This window comes from Myxocyprinus asiaticus, chromosome 30 (assembly GCF_019703515.2).
Source record: "Myxocyprinus asiaticus isolate MX2 ecotype Aquarium Trade chromosome 30, UBuf_Myxa_2, whole genome shotgun sequence".
In the NCBI taxonomy this organism is placed as follows: Eukaryota; Metazoa; Chordata; class Actinopteri; order Cypriniformes; family Catostomidae; genus Myxocyprinus; species Myxocyprinus asiaticus.
This window is the reverse complement of record NC_059373.1, coordinates 11,170,133-11,190,280: the sequence shown is the minus strand read 5'-3', so window position 1 is coordinate 11,190,280 and position 20,148 is coordinate 11,170,133. Positions and strand designations below refer to the sequence as shown.

At 35.8% G+C, this 20,148-nt stretch overlaps 1 protein-coding gene and 1 long non-coding RNA gene across 3 annotated transcripts in view; one reads left to right on the top strand and one right to left on the bottom strand.

Annotated features, from left to right (window-relative positions):
* Positions 1-20,148, bottom strand: part of LOC127421409 (growth factor receptor-bound protein 10-like) — an 82,213-nt gene that overhangs the window by 21,851 nt on the left and 40,214 nt on the right. The gene's annotated exons all lie outside the window — the stretch shown is intronic.
* Positions 3,797-5,223, top strand: LOC127421423 (uncharacterized). 2 transcript variants are annotated; one of them, XR_007893989.1, is made up of 4 exons: positions 3,797-4,080; positions 4,497-4,586; positions 4,726-4,814; positions 5,144-5,223. It is a non-coding gene; the product is annotated as an uncharacterized LOC127421423 (long non-coding RNA). The 2 variants fall into 2 exon arrangements; XR_007893988.1 differs by having other exon boundaries at positions 4,197-4,586.

Sequence of the window (20,148 nt, the reverse complement as noted above, 5' to 3'; positions counted from 1 at the left end):
TGTTCTATGGCAATTTATAATGTACAGTGGGGTCCAAAAGTACGAGACAACTTGTGAAAATGCTTCTATTTTGCATTATATTTTTCTTTTTTTTTTTAATACTTACCATAATGATAAGTGGAATTGAAAAAGGAACAAGAATTTTAGAATTCTATAGTATATAGTTTGTCCCCTTTTGTTTTAATGCAATGGAAGCCAAATCCCACAACAGAATAAAAAAAATAGAAGAGGTAATTCTGACAGCAAACAACTGCATGAGGGATTCACATCGATCTCAAACCCTCACCGCTCAAGAACAACCATAACAACAACAACAAACAATTGTGGTAAGTCATGGCATCCACTCATGTTATTGCTTCTTGCATTGCATGCACCTTTACTATAGCTTCTTCCGTCAGCAGTGAGGGATTATAGTTGAAGTCAGAAGTTTACATACACCTTAACCAAATACATTTCAACTCAGTTTTTCACAATTCCTGACATTTAATCGTAGAAAACATTCCCTGTTTTAGGTCAGTTAGGATCACTACTTTATTTTAAGAATGTGAAATGTCAGAATAATAGTAGAGAGAATTATTTATTTCAACTTATTTCTTTTCATCACATTCCAAGTGGGTCAGAAGTTTACATACACTTTGTTAGTATTTGGTAGCATTGCCTTTAAATTGTTTAACTTGGGTCAAACGTTTTGGGTAGCCTGCCACAAGCTTCTCAAAATAAGTTGCTGGAATTTTGGCCCATTGCTCCAGACAGAACTGGTGTAACTGAGTCAGGTTTGTAGGGCTCCTTGCTCGCACATGCTTTCAGTTCTGCCCACAAATTTTCTATCAAACTGAGGTCAGGGCTTTGTGATGGCCACTCCAATACTTTGACTTTGTGGTCCTTAAGCCATTTTGCCACAACTTTGGAGGTATGCTTGGGGTCATTGTTTATTTGGAAGACCCATTTGCAACCGAGCTTTAACTTCCTGGCTGATGTCTTGAGATATTGCTTCAATATATCCACATAATTTTCCTTCCTCATGATGTCATCTATTTTGTGAAGTGCACCAGTCCCTCCTGCAGCAAAACACCCCCACAATATGATGCTGCCACCCCCATACTTCACGGTTGGGATGGTGTTCTTCGGCTTGCAAGCCTCAACCATTTTCCTCCAAACCTAACGATGGTCATTATGGCCAAACAGTTCAATTTTTGTTTCATTAGACCATTTAAGTCATTTACTCCAAAAAGTAAGATCTTCGTTCCCATGTGCACTTGCAAACTGTAGTCTGGATTTTTTATGGTGCTTTCGGAGCAGTGGCTTCTTCCTTGCTGAGCAGCCTTTCAGGCCATGTCGATATAGGACTTGTTTTTACTGTGGATATAGATACTTGACTACCTGTTTCCTCCATCAGATCCAGCTCCGTTCCTGCTTTGTGTCAGACTCCACTGCTACGTGTCTCTGAGTGATGATGTCTAAATGCAGCCAGTGCCAGCCAGACATCACTTCAGTCTATTACGATGGACTTTAGGGGTTGAACTGATGCCAACTCCAACCATAAGACATGGGATACTTCATATGCCACTGCCTAAACCTTGAACTTAGGATAGACCTCACCGAAACGACCTGCCAGTTGAACTGCGATGCACGTCACTGATCTCTGCCTGCATCACCTTGATCTAATGATGGACTACACACTTAAAATGGAATACATAAACCATCAATTAATTGCCAACAAAAGCCTTCAACAGCCAACTAACAAAGGACAATGCATCTTTGTGAACTTCTGCAGTTAATCCAGGATGGATTTCAAAGACTTTAGTCATTAAATTTACAGTTCATACAAAATCTGTTTAAACACTGGCCCCTAACAATTAGTTTACTCATTTTAAACCATGACGTGCACTGTACACAAATAACTAATATTGGCATTACATTCATGCTGTTTAGCCAGAGGGGAACTGGCCCCCACAGTGAGCCTGGTTTCTACCAAGGTATTTTTCTCCATTAACCAACATCTAATGGAGTTTTGTGTTCTTTGCCACAGTCGCCTTCGGCTTGCTCACTGGGGTTCTAAATAAAATTATTTTTATACAGAATTTACAATCATATTTAATCAAACTACACAATGATGAGTCTAAGACTTTATAGACATTAAAGCTTCAGTTTCTGTTAATGCATGATTTTCTGTAAAGCTGCTTTGAAACAATGTGTGTTGTGAAAGGCGCTATACAAATAAAGTTGACTTGACTTTTGGTCCCCACTGGATATTTTTACATTATAACGTTTATAAATTTATCTATGAGGCTGAAGTCTGGCACAAGAACTGAAATGAATCACTGTCTCACCGCACAGATAATGTTGAGTTCCAGCAATATTCGTGGGTCGAAGCGGTTTCTCCTAAAATGTAATTTTCTAATCTACGGCCTATGTTAAAGACCAGACACACAGATATAGTATGACCACTTGGACTTTCTAATGAGCAGAACACAATGAGAGGGAAAGGGTGGTTTAAGGAGAGCATTATTTTCTCATGCTGATGTTTTTAGTAACATAGGGTCGTGTTATCTCTAGGGGCTTTGTGTTGCAGTCAGTTGACTGGGCAGTGTGTGAGAGGGTGTGTGTATTATGTGGTGTATCCTCAGGCTCTGTTACACAGACTGAAGCAAATAGGCACTGGTTGTACACACTGGGGTGGGGACGGGATCCACATGCTCAGACTTATCCGACTCTACTGCAATGGTGTCTCCTTTCACAGAACAAACCTTTAATGGGTCACCTGGGAATAGATTTTTGGCAAAGGCTCTGCTAAATGGGGGCATTTCAGTTTGGGTGCTTGTGAACTAAGAATACAAATGTTCTCACACAGTGATTCTCACGAGCCACATAAAAATAAGCCTCTTTCTATGGAGCCAGAATGATCTCAAAAATAATATATCATTTTATATATATATATATATATACACACACACACACACACAAAATATAATTCATAAATGCACAGCTCAATTCACATTCTCAAAATCCAATTCATAAACTCAAAATACAATTCATAAATACATAAGTGAGAGCACAGATATTTCCCTGATTGCCCACACTAATATATCTCACTTTAAAAATATTTTCACAAATATGTATCTATCAAGTTCTTGAATTAATTAGAATAAAGAATTTGTGAATGTTACATTTATTCATGGATTGTTGAATCTGCATTTGCAAATCGTCACATGTATGTGGATCACTTTGGATTTATGTGTGGCTATTTTTGAGACCTTCCTGCCAGGTTGATTCACATATAGCATTTTTTTGGGGGGGAAAGTCCTCTTAGCCAATCACATTCAGCTTTTAATCCACCAATCATAACACCCCATGCTGATCTGACTCGAGAAGCATAACGTTATGTTGTTTTGCACAATGTGCCTGCATTAGTGCACAGAGAGGGACATTTTCAGCATTTCAGCATTGCAGCGGACCACACTCCATGAGTAAGTAAAGCAGACTTTCTATGTCTCATGGCATTTTATAACTTTTGTTTTTAATGTGTGGCATTTGCAGAGCTGCAAAGCTAATGCTAATGACCAGTAGCCACACTTTTTGAAGAGAAGCCAGCTATCTTTGAAACATATTTAAACTCGTGTTTGTAGGAAGGTTGTAGTAAATTACAGGTACCACAAGAGTGGGGAAAACTGTGATTAATTCCTCTTTGCCATGGTTTAATAAATGTAACTATTTCATTGGTTTCATTAAAACAACCTGTTTTAATTATGAAAAAATAGTTTTGCTATCACATTATATGGATTGAATTTACATTATTTTAGCCAGAAAATCATAGGTACCACATTTAGATATCCAAGATTTGTCAAAAAACACTCTTACCCACCTTATTGAACTTGGGCTGCCTCTGAAATGTGTTGCCAAACTACTGGGAGTCTCTTGAACAACATTGTTTAGGAGGTTGGCTGTTAACAATATGTCAGTAAGAGCATTGTATAGCACCTGTACTGATGATGAGCTGACGACAGAGGTGAAGAACTATACCAGATGCTGGAAAACAGATGGTCCGAGGAGCTCTCTTGACACCAACCACAAACTAATCAGGTATGTCTGCATGTCATTCTTTACATCACAATTGTAATGTGTATTCACACTGGGGGAATGATTGCAAAGTACTTTCAGAGTGTAGTTGGTAAAAATAACAAATCTCTCATTTTCAGGTACAACAAATACACACTACTGCTATTTACACTGACTTTCTGACTCACCCTGAGATGCGATGAACTCAACAGTGTGTTCTCAGGAAAAATGTGTCATGTTTGTGAGCAATTTATTTCTTGGCACTTTCAATGTTTCAAGGGATGTCATTTTTGATTAGGTACAACATTATAATCTTTGGGGGAATAGATAGTTATTCGTGAAAGGTACGATTTTTATTGTTTGTGCTATTTGCCCTATCTGTCTTTAAAGTTTTCTCTTTCATGAATTTACATCCACACCTGTTAATATTTATTCTACAGATAATGTACCTAAAGGTAGCAAACAACAGTCGCTCTGACACCCATTTGGAGTGAGGTTCTGAGTGAACATGGGTTTTCACTGACGTAACAGTATGTATTAAAATAGAAACTTGTATATTTGCCAACATTTACGGTTGTCACACAATACTGCTTTTATCTCTGCTTAACCTGCTAGTCCATAATCAATTGTGTGTAACTGTAATGCATCGTAATGTTTGATTCTTTGTAGACTGAGAGGTGATCATGGAGGTGAAAATGTAGAAGTAGCAACGCTAATGTTTTCAGTTTGTAGAACTGACAACAGCAGCTTCATTGCTAGTAAGTGTTCATAATCAGAGGTGATTTAATTTGTTGGTGTGCTGAAAACTTGAGTTGTGTTTTTGTTTGTCCTTTCATTGTCATAAGGGCAGCTGGTCTAAGATGTGTGTAAAATGTCAGAGCTTTCCTATGGAAATAACGATATCTTATTCATATCCTTATTTCTGTAGTAAAGGTCTGACATTCTACGAACTGAAAACTAGAGTTTGGGTACTCGAGTCCGTGTCACAAGTCCAATTTTAATGGACTTGGACTTGTCACGGACTCTGATGCATTTTTGCACTGACTTGACTCTGACTTGAGCCTTTTTTTTTTTTTTCTCTCTCCAGAGTCCAGCCGAGTCCATGGAATTTGATTTGTGATGCAATGAACAAATTAAATAAATAAAAATAACGAAACAGAAATAAATGGACACTCTGTCTGCAAGCAGTTGTAGCACCTCCTGATGTCATAGACGTAGCAAGAGTTTGTTTCACCGTGTTGAGCAAACACACCTGCAGAGCGGGACACTCAGTCAACCAATATGCTTGAATGTTACCACGGAGACTGTTGTATAACATCGATTACCAAGGCAGGTATGTAGTTTCTAGTACATTGGCTACAAGGCAGTTTCGCACAGCACGGGACCTGACAACTGGTAAAAATCGCACGCAGCGTTTTTGCAGCCAAGACAGTGCTTGCATCGCGGTTTCATCGTGGTTAACAACTTAATTAAGTCAAGTCACCCACATCATGTCCTCTCACAGTTTACTAAAACAACATATAAAAATACAAATTCCGAAGGATATTATTAATATTGGGCTATTAATAAAATCTTTTTAGGCGTAATGTATCACATGTAGGCATCTGAAGTCTCTTGTGGTCCACGCAGTGTTGTCAACTTAAACTGGTCCTTGATGAATTAACTAACTTTTTAAATAGTGGGGGAATTTTTTTTTATTGCTAAAGCAGACTGCAACTCTGAAAAACAGATAAACAGCATCTATTTATTGTTTTTCTATTTTAAAAGCATTGACGAGCTGCTTAAAATATGTCCTTTTACAGTTTTTTTCCACAATAATAATAATAACGTTATTTTGGGCAGCCAAATGTTTTGTTTATAATTTAAATATAGATTGGGTGAGCAGACGTCCCAGTTTATTACACAGGACAGTCCCGGTTTTTGGTAGGGTCACTGATTTTTTTTTCTTAAATCTCTTCATTGTCCTTCTCGTTATTGTTTCTGGTATTGTTTGCAGAGAAGAAAATCAATTTTGTTGCGCACGTTGATTTGACGATACATTAATTCCAGTCTTCACCAAATTAGCTGAAATGTATCTGGTTACTATGATGTCATGCGCTTAGCACTCGCACTCTATGTCGTCCTGTCAGTCAGTGCAAATGCCCAAAATAATGCAAAAATGTGTTTTCAACAATAAGCTGAAAGAAGCCGATCCATGTATTCGTGCAACACGTGAAAATGTAAGCGGGGTGTTTTCTGAATGTTCATTTTCCCCACGAGCATGGATTAAAGCTCACTGATTGAGCTTAACTTGTATTGAACCCGGAACATTCCTTTAAATGTTGAGATGTGGGGACTATTTTTAATTTTAGGTTCCAATATTGTGAATTGTGTGTTAAAATGTGTACCTGGCATAAGTCCACTCATAACTACACATGCAATATGAAATTATATGAACAGAATAGGCTACATGGAATTTGTAAATAATAATAAAAAAAGAAAACTAACTAAAATGTGGTTAAATAGTGAAAAAAATATATATAAAATAAAATATAAATTCTCAAACTATGTATTGCAGAAGTTTGCATACCCCTTTTGTTTTAGGCCTATACATTTTCACACCCCTTTCAGAATGTATGCAAATGTTAGAGATAAAAGATTATATATTTTATGTAGTACTTCCCTTCAAAAGCTACATTACACAAAATGTACTGTAATTTACACAAATCATCCTGTTCAAAAGTTTGCATCCCCTTGGTTCTTGTGTAGCCTTGATCATCAATGAACGTTTGCACCTTTTGTAATAGTTGTGTATGCGTCCATCAATTGTCCTAAGTGTCAAAAGCTGGATGTCTATATCATTTAGCCACTGTTGGGAAGAACTCAAATGTGCAAAAGATGCTGGGAAACCAAAGAATGTACAGTATTTTTTTTATCTTAAGTGGGCAGCTTCACAGCTCAGGACAAAGCAGGGACTCATGAACAATAATTACACAAACAGTCATTAATCATCAAGAAAGCAACACACCATATTAAAGGATTTGCTCTCGTGCCAGTAGCTCTAAAGCTCGTGTGCAGTCTGTCTCGAACGCGCACAGGAGATCAACGGTCGGTGACGAGTTTCACTTAATACATCACATTTCGGTTATAACAACACAGGGGTGAGTAAACAATGACAGAATTTAAATTTTTGGGTGAAATAATCCTTTTAGAACCAAGGGAATGTAAACTTTTGAACCGGATGATTTGTTTAAAATTCAGTTACCATTTTGTCTTGTGGAATATAATGTGAATATCTGTTGTCAAATAGCTTCAAGGTAGTACTAAATAAATTTGATACCTCTTATTTTTTAAAACAATAACAGACACACATCAGGGTTTTAGGCGCACATAGAACTGCCCCACATTTTCCGTGAATTAACAATCATGTGCGTGTTAAATGGCCCTAATATTAGCAGTGGGCTTTACCAGTGTTTTCGGATGTAGCACTTGCAGTCAAGTTGTGAGATGTAACTTCTCAGCGAATGCTAATTACTACTGTGTTGACACATTATTTCCCCAAACCAGTCAGCAGATAGAGACAAAAAAGAAATCTCAGTATATATTATTTCTTTAGATAGGGATTTTAGATCAAACTAAACTAAATTGAAATTACAAATTGAAAATGAAGTAGAAATAAAAAACAAATGCTCACAAACATGACACATTTTTCCTGAGAACACACTGTTGAGTTCATCGCATCTCAGGGTGAGTCAGAAAGTCAGTGTAAATAGCAGTAGTGTGTATTTGTTGTACCTGAAAATGAGAGATTTGTTATTTTTACCAACTACACTCTGAAAGTACTTTGCAATCATTCCCCCAGTGTGAATATACATTACAATTGTGATGTAAAGAATGACATGCAGACATACCTGATTAGTTTGTGGTTGGTGTCAAGAGAGCTCCTCGGACCATCTGTTTTCCAGCATCTGGTATAGTTCTTCACCTCTGTCGTCAGCTCATCATCAGTACAGGTGCTATACAATGCTCTTACTGACATATTGTTAACAGCCAACCTCCTAAACAATGTTGTTCAAGAGACTCCCAGTAGTTTGGCAACACATTTCAGAGGCAGCCCAAGTTCAATAAGGTGGGTAAGAGTGTTATTGTGACATATCTTGGATATCTAAATGTGGTACCTATGGTTTTCTGGCTAAAATAATGTAAATTCAATCCATATAATGTGATAGCAAAACTATTTTTTCATAATTAAAACAGGTTGTTTTAATGAAACCAATGAAAGTGTTACATTTATTAAACCATGGCAAAGAGGAATTATTCACAGTTTTCCCCACTCTTGTGGTACCTGTGATTACTACGACCTTCCTACAAACACGAGTTTAAATATGTTTCAAAGATAGCTGGCTTCTCTTCAAAAAGTGTGGCTACTGGTCATTAGCATTAGCTTTGCAGCTCTGCAAATGCCACACATTAAAAACAAACCTCATAATATATTATGAGTTATAAAATGCCATGAGACATAGAAAGTCTGCTTTACTTACTCATGGAGTGTGGTCCGCTGCAATGCTGAAATGCTGAAAATGTCCCTCTCTGTGCACTAATGCAGGCACATTGTGCAAAACAACATAACGTTATGCTTCTCGAGTCAGGTCAGCATGGGGTGTTATGATTGGTGGATTAAAAGCTGAATGTTATTGGCTAAGAGGACTCCGAAAAAAAATGCTATATGTGAATCAACCTGGCAGGAAGGTCTCAAAAATAGCCACACACAAATCCAAAGTGATCCACATACATGTGACGATTTGCAAATGCAGATTCAACAATCCATGAATAAATGTAACATTCACAAATTCTTTATGCTAATTAATTCAAGAACTTGATAGATACATATTTGTGAAAATACCGTATGTTATGAATTTATTAAAGTGAGATGTATTTGTGTGGGCAATGTTTTGAGAATGTGAAATGTGCTGTGCATTTATGAACTGTATTTTGTATATACAGTATATTATTTTTGAGATCATTCTGGCTCCATATCTTTCGCCTCACAAATCAAACCCATTAATATGACTAAGATGTGATATGCTAGGTTAGCAAAGAAAGAATTACAGTACTAACACATACCCAAAGAATAGTTTTATATTGTTTTTTTTTAGATGAACAGCAAAATTGTGGCAAGACAGGCAAGTTTGGATCTCCAGGTTATGACTTTTGCATGATTATTTTAATATAAACAGCCTTTCTTACACAACATTTGGCATAAAATTGGTCTGTCTGACTGAATGTTTACGCATAAGTTTGTTTTTCAGGGTTTAAAAATAATAAGCTGTTAACTGCAATCAAGGATACAATTGCATAAACATATTCACAGGGCTTTAAAAAAATAGTTCACCCAAAAATGAAATTTTTTATAATTTACTCACACTCATATCGTTCCAAACATGTAGGACTTCCTTTCTTATGTGGAACACAAAAGGAGATGTCTGAAGGAATTTCACGGGGCATCTTTTTAATACAATGACAGTTGATAGTGCCTTACTTTAAAAATAAAAAAGGACCCAAAGTGATCATAAAAGCAATTCAAATAGACTCTGCATCATATTCCAAGTTTTCTGGAGACATTTGGGTTTTGGTGAGAAATAACCACCAAAAAAAGTCATTTTCAGTGCAACTATGCAATTTCGTGTTGACCATGCATGCCACTTCTCTCTTAGCACTCATGAACACACAAAAGGCGTTTCAATTTTTTTCTCACCAAAACCTATGACATACAAGCCACATGAACTATTGTTATGATACTTCTAGGTGTTTGAAGCTTTAAAGTGAGGCACTATCCACTACCATCGCATTAAAAAAGACGATATTCATAAAATAAAAAATAAAAAAAAATCTCATTTTGTGTTCCATATAGGAAAGAACAGTCAGAAGGGCTTGGAAAGGCATATGGGTAAGTACATTTTTAGTGAACCATTCCTATAAACACATCTGTCTAATGAAATAAGATGCATTACATTTTCAACTGCAGATGGCCTGTTCTGCTTTGTGAAAATCACTATTATTAAAAGCACTCATATATATATATATATATATATATATATATATATATATATATATATATATATATATATGAGTTGAATTGAAATGTGAACGTTTGGTCATTTGCTACTTAAAGTCTTACCTTAAATACATAAGTCTAATAAAAATGTCAAGCGTGACCGACCATGACTCAGTCATACAAGAAATGCAGTTGACTGAACATAAAACTGTGTATGCTGGGTAAACAAGGAATAAAATGTAATAATTAGAAGCAAATTGAACAAATGTTTTTTGTGTTGTGCATATAGAAACTATAACACACCCATGAATTTATACATATACATAACTGCGAAGTCACATGGTAATATCTGTGTAACAAACTTTTTGGAAATCCTTCTCATCTAGGGTGTTTAGGACATATGCAAAATGTGCACAGCGCAAACAAGCAGGACTAAAATAACACACAGACAATCATGTATTGTATATGTAAAGTGCATGTTAGTTAAAATTGAAGTTTTGGTGCAACTAGTGTCACCAAACAGAATTGCAAAAATAATGATGATTTCAAACAGTTTTCCCAAACACTGCCCCAAAGCATTGACCAGATCTTTAAATCTGCAAAAATGACAAAGTCAGCACAAAAGTAATCCATAAGACTCCAGTGGTTAAATCAATGTCTTTCTGAAGCAATATGATAGATGTGAGTGAGAAACAGATCAATATTTAAGTCCTTTTTTGCTATAAATGTCCACTTTCACTTTCAATTCCATCAAGTTCGGAATTGCATACTACCATACTACTATACTCCACTGAGATATGGCAGGAGTAGTAAGAGTAGTATGGGTAGTATGCAATTCCAAACTCAGTCTTCTACATTCCTCTTCTTTTGTTTTTTGGTCATTAGCATTCTTCATGCATACTGCCACCTACTGGTCAGGGCTGGTCAAAGGTGGAGATTGCTGGTAAAAATGGACTTAAATATTGATCTGTTTCTCATCCATATTTTTCAAATAATTTCTAAATTATGGATTTACCCACTGGAGTCGTATTAATGATTTTTATGCTGATTTTGTGATTTTTGGAGATTCAAAGTTCTGATCACCATTCACTTGCATTGTATGGACCAACAGAGCTGATATATTCTTCTTAAAATCTTCAGTTGTGTTCTGCAGAAGAAAGTCAGTCATACACATGCAGGATGGTATGAGGGCGAGTAAAAGATGAGAAATTTCATTTTGGGGTGAACTATCCCTTTAAGTGCAATTACATATACAATTAAAATACATTTACACGCTTGGCAGAAACTTTTATCCAAATCAACTCGTAGTGCATTCATTTTTATCAGTTTGTGGGTAAAATCTTGGCATTGCTAGCACCATTTCTTAAGTATCGCCCTCAGCCCTTGTGAGGTTTGAACCTACAATCTTTTGGTTTCCAGCCTAGATTTTAACCACTGCGCCTCACTAACTTTTAAACGCGAGTACTCTACATAGTATTGCCAGCTGTTTTCAACAGGTTGCGATCCAAAAAAATTGGTCACAGGTCTCTTCTGATAGGGTCACGGGCAGCAGGGAAAACCAATGCTAAATGCAATAAATATATTTAACTAACCATATAATCTTAGATAGTAAGGGTAGCACAATATACAATACAAAAGTACTTATAAACTTTAAAAATTGTGGCGAAAGTGTGTCCCATATCTTCTATTGTTGACGTCACTACTTTTGCATATTGTTGGGCCTTTGCATTTCATTGCAATATTGATATATTTAAATGATTGATTTTAAGGACATTTTTGTTTAGTTTTCTATGATAAACCTAATGTAATATGGACCATGTCCTGGACCATGAAGCAAAACCAGCTGATTTTTGTACTCATGAAAAAATCTTTTGGAATTTTCCTCTAGTCAGCATTTGGCATTCATCCTTTCCATTCATGATACAGTACAGGCAGTTCCTATACAACACTGTATAAATTTCATCCTGTGAAAAATGCATACAGCTTCATTCAATGGCAGTGTAATAACAACAACAATAAAACCAGCTAAACTATCAACATTAGCATCATAAAAATCTACCAAAGTCTGCCAAGAGAAAATTCTACTTTGTCCTTGTTTAAAGCCCATACAGAGAACAGCGGGTGTCTTAATGATTATTAACAGGTGCTGGAAAACCAGAGATAGGATAGTGTAACAGTACAAACCTGTCATATGATATCATCATTCTCAAAGAAGAACCCAAGCCAACAGTCTGAACATTCTGTTCTCTCAGCATATGTATACATTTGTGTAAACCTAAGACCTGATAGACACCATGAAGTGCTGCAGTATTGTTTTGAACTGTTGCTATGTGTGTGTATAGGAAAAAAAAAAAAATCCTATCCAGACTGACTGACAACAAAGAGGACCAGTTTAACAAACAGGTTAGGTGTCACCGTCGCTCTCGAACAAACACACACAGATGTGTCTGTGTTGGTTTTGTGCATGTTGCTCACACTCAATCACATGTCATTTTATTGTCTGACTTTTATGAGTCTCTTCAGGGCCTGGTGTCATTTCGCAGTGTACACACACTCACGCAGACACGCACCCCCTGGGGCTCAGTGCGTTTTGGCTCAACACCATTAATCTCTCGCACCGAATCCAGCAGAGGTCATGGCAGGTTCAACACTTGAAACTTGAGTTACTACCTAAGAGATGGATCACTCTTGCACAAAATACATTATTAGTATTTGTTTGTGCATAAGGGAAAGCCGTAACACACAGTGGGATCCAAAACTCATGAAAATCATTTAATTTTTTATTTTACATTTTAAAAATTTTAAAACAAAGAACAGTGATGACAAATTGAATACGATTTTTTTTAAGATTCTGCACTTTTTCAGAAGTCACTAATCAAACAAATCTGAGACTGACCAAGTTAACTTTTTTTGTTCAGGTTTCTGTGCATCCATTGAAGCACACACGATGTTTTTTGGATCAATCTCAAATCATGTTGGATAACATGGATCATCAGGTTTTGCACAAACTTGTGGAGTCTATGCCAGCTCAAGTGAATTGGTGTATTAAAAAAAAAAAAAAAAGCAAAACATTGGTCACTGACAATAAGGTTGTCCGGGGTGATAAAAATGAGAGATCATTAAAAAATATAGTTTAAAACACGTGTCAGATTCGTGGTAATGTAATCTTTGTTCATGATGGTTTCACATTTAAAAAAAAAAAAAATGTACAGCATTTTCTACCATCAAGCAAAATGAGTATGTATTCAAGGTGCAATGAATTTTAATACCTTTTGCTTGATGGTAGAAAATGCATATATATATATATATATATATATATATATATATATATATATATATATATATATAAAATGTTTTTTTTTTTACATAACAAAAAGGCTACCTACATGACTTTGATTTTGTTGACAAAAGTTTTTCTAATAGTAATGTTTTGTTTTAAAATAAAATTGTTCCACTGCTTATTTGAAGAAATAATCATATAACTGTACTCCGCCCTACTCATGCCAACTTTTCTTTTTTCAACAATTCCAGCTTTTTAATGAGACTATGGATGGTTACGCCACAAAATTGTTTTACTTTAAGCCCAAGGAAAAAATAAATAAATATCAAACTCTAAACTCAGTAATTGAAAACATGCTCATCATAGTACAGGTGTATTGAAGTAATTGTTTTCTATAAATTGCATTTATTAACTTTTGAATAATTTAATAGATCTGAAAAAAAAAAGATTTTTATATATATATATATATATATATATATATATAATCTCGTCATGTCATTGACCCACATACTAAATACTAAGAAATTTAACTAAAATTTTCAGTTGAAACTTTCACTCAAATTATGCTGGTTATATAATTTAAAATGGAAAACAATTGTATTAAATTAGGAGATAATGCAAAATAGAAGCATTGTCACTAGTGCTCTCAGTCCATTGGACACTACAGTATTGTACATGTAACAAAAAGGAAAATGTAATGTAAAAATGTCACAGAAATGCATGCAAAGGGCAGGGCAAAATCAGGTTGAATCCTAATAAGTCTCCCTGCGTCTAACTTGTGCACTCTTGCCATTTAAGCAAACACACACACACACACACCTCTAAATTGTTACACAAATAAGCGAGCCTCAAGTAAAAATAAACATGCAATCAAAACTGACCAAATTCATTTTAATGCATGTTCCTGGTCTTACTGTGAACAATTCACCAATGCACATCAATACAAATAAGTTTTTGTAATCTTGTGTTACAAGTAACTTACTGTGTGATATGCTGTAGCTCCAAGGAGTATTTGGACACTTCACATTTATGAAAGTCATTGTATTAGATAAAATAAAATCTGCTTTGTAATTGCATAACCAAGATGCTCTAGCAGAGTAACCAGGTGTAATTCATCATATTAACCATTGACATGTTCCACTAATGTCTGACAAATTGAAAGTGTCCAAATATGTCTTGTCAAATTAAACAGTATTATCTTTTGTTTTACCATAAAACATCTTCCATTTTGTTTTGCTTGTTGTAAAGTGTGCTTGTGCTATCCTCCTTTAAAATACAGTAAATGCCACTTGGTTTAATATGTTGTTATCTATTGCAAAGAGATTCATAAATTGTTAAGAGTGGCTTAAGTGTCCAAATACTTTAAGCCACTGTTTATGGTTTACATACAATGAGAATGCAAATGCTTACAACATACAAATGCTGTCTGTCACCCGTCAAGAATCTCACAGATTTGGTCTCTTGTGGATTTGTGTATGCCAGTGTGTAATCTTTTCTAGTCTACGTGAGAGCTGTGCCAGTATAAACAAAGACACAGACAAACGCACACATACATGCACACAAAGAACTCTGTGTAATGCAAAGCATGCATTATAAATTAAATAAGATTCCATCTTTGTCACGCAAACTGACTGAGCTCTCAAGCACCTGATAATAATAACACAAACACAATGTCAGTACGACACACAGAGCATAATTTATTCCATTCCCACGCTCTGTAAGAGACCATTAACTATATTGAGCAATGTGTGGTGTGCCCACGCCATGCCAGCTATTGCCTGGGCAGTGCTGTTTGATGCCCGCCAGTCACTTAGGGTCAGACAATCCTTGTGAGAACATTAAGAAACCATATGTGTAAATAACCCATCCGCAGCATTCTTCTGTTATAATATCATGTCCAAAATCATGCCCAAAGACTAATAGACCTATAAATTCACAATTTCACAAATGGCCTGTGTAGCCTATAAAAGTGGTTAAAACTGGTTTTGCTTCTGGTCCCAGATTTTACATTGGAGTAGTGACCCAACATAGTATCAAACTTGTTTATCTTTCAAGCCTAAACAAAAAAATTCCTTAAAATCAAACACTGCATTAATATTACGATGAACCGCAAAGGCCCAACAACATGCAAAATTATCAACGTCAGCAACAAATGTTACGGGAATTGTTTTCTCACTAATGGATTTCCATGACCATTCTAAATTCATGATTACTGGATGATATTTATTAATATAATTTATGAGATTGCACTTTCTAGGCAGTGAAAATGTTTAGAGCCGAGCATAAAAAGAAAAACTGCATATTTACTATAGAAATTTCCATAACTTCTCTATGACTTATGAGTTTTCCAGGCCCAGAAAACACAATGTAAATAATCTTTAATATTTCCAGGTTTTCCACTTCATTGTGGGATCAAAAACCATCTTACACAGTCAAGATGTCCCGTAAATCTTGATGACGTAACTCACACCTCAGCAGACCGCCTTGGATTCAACCTCACAGCTAATGTCATGTCCTGTTTTCGAAATGTTTCATTTGTTCTAAATTCACTCAAGGGCAAGAGCACTCAAGGGGAGGAAGACCATGTTTCCAAACAATTCTCAGACGTTCCAAGTAACCTTCTGACTCCCTGTCTAGAAGTACAATCTTTTCCAGCAGCATGTTCAGAACCACCAAACTTTGCCAGGCCTTTGCGTTCACTATGAAATGACTCAACGATCTTCCCATCCTGTGTTGATTCAAAGGTCTCCTCTAATGTTCATAATGTCGGATTTATTTTTTTTTCACAGGTTATGGGTCAATCTGGGGGACTGTAGATGTCCTTATGGTGTATTAGACTACATAACAGGGGTGGGGAACCTTTTTCCTATTAAGCACCATTTAAGTATTGACAAAATTATTCAAGGACCATGCAATTGCGGGCGATTTCAGATTGTGGGTTGAAATTATCATACACATTCCGTTACGTGCTCACGCACCAAAAAAAAAAAAAAAAAAAAAGTCTATTATACAATATGAGTTATTTAAATAAATTGTCATTATTTACATTTTTGGAGTTAATAGAATCAAGGCCATTTTTTGCTTTTCAAATTATTCCCTAAATGGCCTCACGGGCCTAATACTGCCCTGAGGCTGAACGTTTCCCAACCTTGCTACACAGTTTAACATATCTGTATATTAACTGTGTAGAAAAATAATGTATATACTTAGACCTAGAATCAAAATAGTTGCCAACTGTCCCATATTAGTAAAGATATCCTGTTTTTTGGCCAAAATTGTTCATTCAGGACATTTAGAGTGCAACAGAGAACACCCACTTTTTCAGCACCCTTAGTTCCGGTATTTATATTTCACATTCATTTTCTCCATATGGATTAAAAAAAAACAAAAAAACTTAGAGTTCTAAGTTCAAGTGATGAACCTAACCAACCAGCTGCAAGATTACAATATTACAAATTTCGCATCAGAAGCAATAGTTTAAATCTAAAACTTAAAACATCATTTTTTTTTATACTTAAAATCACATAAGTTTATCAAAATACATTCAGACATATACACAAATATTAATGTCGTTTGAGAGTGTAGGACGATGGTAGGAAAAATAAGCTTAATTCAAGATTGAAAGCATTTTTTGAATTTTTTCTAAACCCATTGGCTTAATAAAAGACATTCTCTGAAAACAAGTCTTAACATCTTACGCAGTTTTGCGTCTTTTCATTTTGTTTTAACAATGTTTCGATAATTTTATTGAAAAAGACTTTTCTCAAAGACGAAATTTTTTGCAATGAAATTTAATGTTGTGCTTAATGTACTGCAGCTGATAGTGCCATAGGGTACAACTCAAAAGTGGACAAATGAGTGATGGATAGACTTGCCCCAAGGTAATGACAGGAACAAAATAACCATATTCACATGAAGAAAAAAAAAGAACAGATACACACAAACACACACACACAGGACATCACAAGATATAACCCCACCCGAGGTGAGGTCACTACAGTCGAAAAATAAAAACACAGTCATTCCACAACGACCCTTAACTTTCAAAGCTGTAATATCGCTTCAGGGGTGCCGTAAAGGGATGGTCCATCCAAAATTGAAAATTTGTGTTCCACAGAGGAAAGAAATTCATACAGGTTTGAAACAACAAAAGGGTGAGAATCTGATAACTTTTGGGTCCAAGTTGTGATACAACTCAAGGAATTCCTTCTAATGGGCTTGTACATGCCAAGTGTTGTTATTTTTTTTTAAACAGACAGGGAATTGTGGGAAAGGACAGAGAGGAAGAAGGAAGGAAGGGCTGAGACTGCTGGCAAAGATTTGGACAAATATACACATCCACACACAAAAAATGAAAACGCAAGTGGCGTGTGAAAGGAAAGCCACTCTCCTCTCCGAGAAAATAGTCTCCGCTCGGAGGATGCTGAGGAATGATACGATGAGTTGGAGGGCCAAAAATGAGACTCACACTTTTCCGTTCAGGATCTTGGAGTCCTGACAATTGTTAAATAAAAAGCACTTATATAGATATATCGTAGGGCAAAAACACTTCGTCATGTAAGAATAGTAAACACTTTAAAAGTACAAGCTTTATAAACAATCCATCTGGCTGACCCCATCCACAGTGCAAGAAGAGAATGTACTAGGTGTATAAAAGCTTAAAGGGATAGTTCACCTAGAAATGAAAATGGTCATCATTTACTCACCCTCATGCCATCCCAGATGTGTATAACTTTGTCTTCTGCAGAACATAAATGAAGATTTTTAAAATCTCTCATCTCCTTAGGTCTATACAATGCAAGTGAATGGTGACCAGAACTCAGGTCCAAAAAGGACATAAAAGCAGCATAAAAGTAATCTATACAATTCCAGTGGTTAAATCTATATCTTCATAAGCGATATGATAGGTGTCTGTGAGAAACACAGTACTTTTTTTTTTTTTTTTAAACTCTAAATCACCACCTTTGATCAGCCTCAACAAGTAGGTTGCTGAATGTGTAAATGAAACTGTAGATTTATAGTAGAAAATGACTTAAATATTGATCTGTTTCTAGCCCACACCTTTCATATCTCTTCTGATATGGATTAAACCACTGGAGCCTTATATTACTTTTATGCTGCCTTTGTCCTTTTTGGACCTTCTGAGTTCTGGTCACCATTCACTTGCATTGTATGGACCTACGGAGATGAGATATTCTTCTAAAAACAATCATTTGTGTTCTCATACGTTCTCAAGGTCATACATATCTGGAATGAGGGTGAGTAAATGATGAGAGAATTTTTATTTTTTGGGTGAACTATCTCTTTAATGAAGAAATGTTCAGTCCAACGGCAATGCAATACATTTTCTAAGAATCAATAGTTCTGTTTGACAACTTGCAAGCTTAGCATAGTCAACACAAATACTGTGAAAAAACTAAAAACTAAAATTTTCCGAAGTTTGAGTACACTTGTGAAAATGTTTCTAGTTTGCATTTTTCTATTTTAATCATTTATTTTTCATTACAAATTATATTATCAGCATAACAGTTTGAGTGAAAAATGTGCAGAACCCAATGATTAAGATATAATCATGATCCTGCATGTGAATTTTTCACAGAGCATGATGTGAAAGTGCTTTAATGAAAGAAAACCTGTCCTTTTGTACAAAATGAATTAACACAGTTAATGTCACAAATGTGTTTATTTGATTACTTATCATGAAATTGTGTGGAATCTTAAATATTTCTTATATTATGTCATACATTTTTCAAAATCACGCAAAGGGGTAATAATTAACACTTAAGCAACAGCGAGAGAGGAGCAGACCAGTTTACGTATATGAAGATCCTCGCACCTGCATTCCAATCTTGAAGTATTCCTTCCTCATGTGATCAGCTGAATGGGAGGCAAAACACTATTAAAAGTGTGACAAGACTTGTGCTGCACGTGCAATCCATTCGCGCATCACCAGCCGATCAAATTTAGCCTTTTTCGGTTATCGCACCTACAAAATCCTAAAACTTTATATTTAATATTTTCAGTCAGTTTTCAGAGTCAGTTTTTGAACCCCATGATGTGGGTTTGTTTTCTCTTTTAATGTAATTTTGAGTGTGACTATGGTTTAAGGAGGGTGTACCTGTATGCTGGATTGGAAATCTCAAGGATTAATAGTGGTGTTTCCTTATTACATCACGTGTTGTTCTGAAAGCAAAAAGAAACAACTGAAACACGAAATGTAAGCATTCATCCGTGCATTTACTTGCGCGATGAACCGAAAGTGAAGCGCTGCCGGCTCGTGATGCGCGAATGGCTTGCACATACTGCATGAGTCTTTTGGGTATACTGCAGTCTCGTCACATTTTAACTTTTTGTTTAGCCTCCCATTCAGCTCATGAAAACATGCTGCGTGATCATGAGGAAGGATTGCATCAAGACATAGATTGGAATGCAGTTGCGGAATTTATATACATAAATAAAATCGTATATTCCTCTCTCGCCGTTGCTGGCGTGCCAGTGATTACCCCGCCGCATACCATAGGTCGTCGACCCCTGATTTAAATGGATGAAACTATTTTCTATCAATACTTGTCAATCAATAAAATTATATTTATAAACAATATTTCCACTGACTTTGCTTGTTATCTTGGATGATTTTACTGAGCTTGTTGCAACTGGATTGCTTACCCTCGAAGAACAGTGGCGTAGCAACCATTATAACTGGGAGGACATGTCCCCTCACTTCTAGAAAGTTTCACAAGTTTGTCTAAATATTTTGGAAAATTATAAATTAAGAATT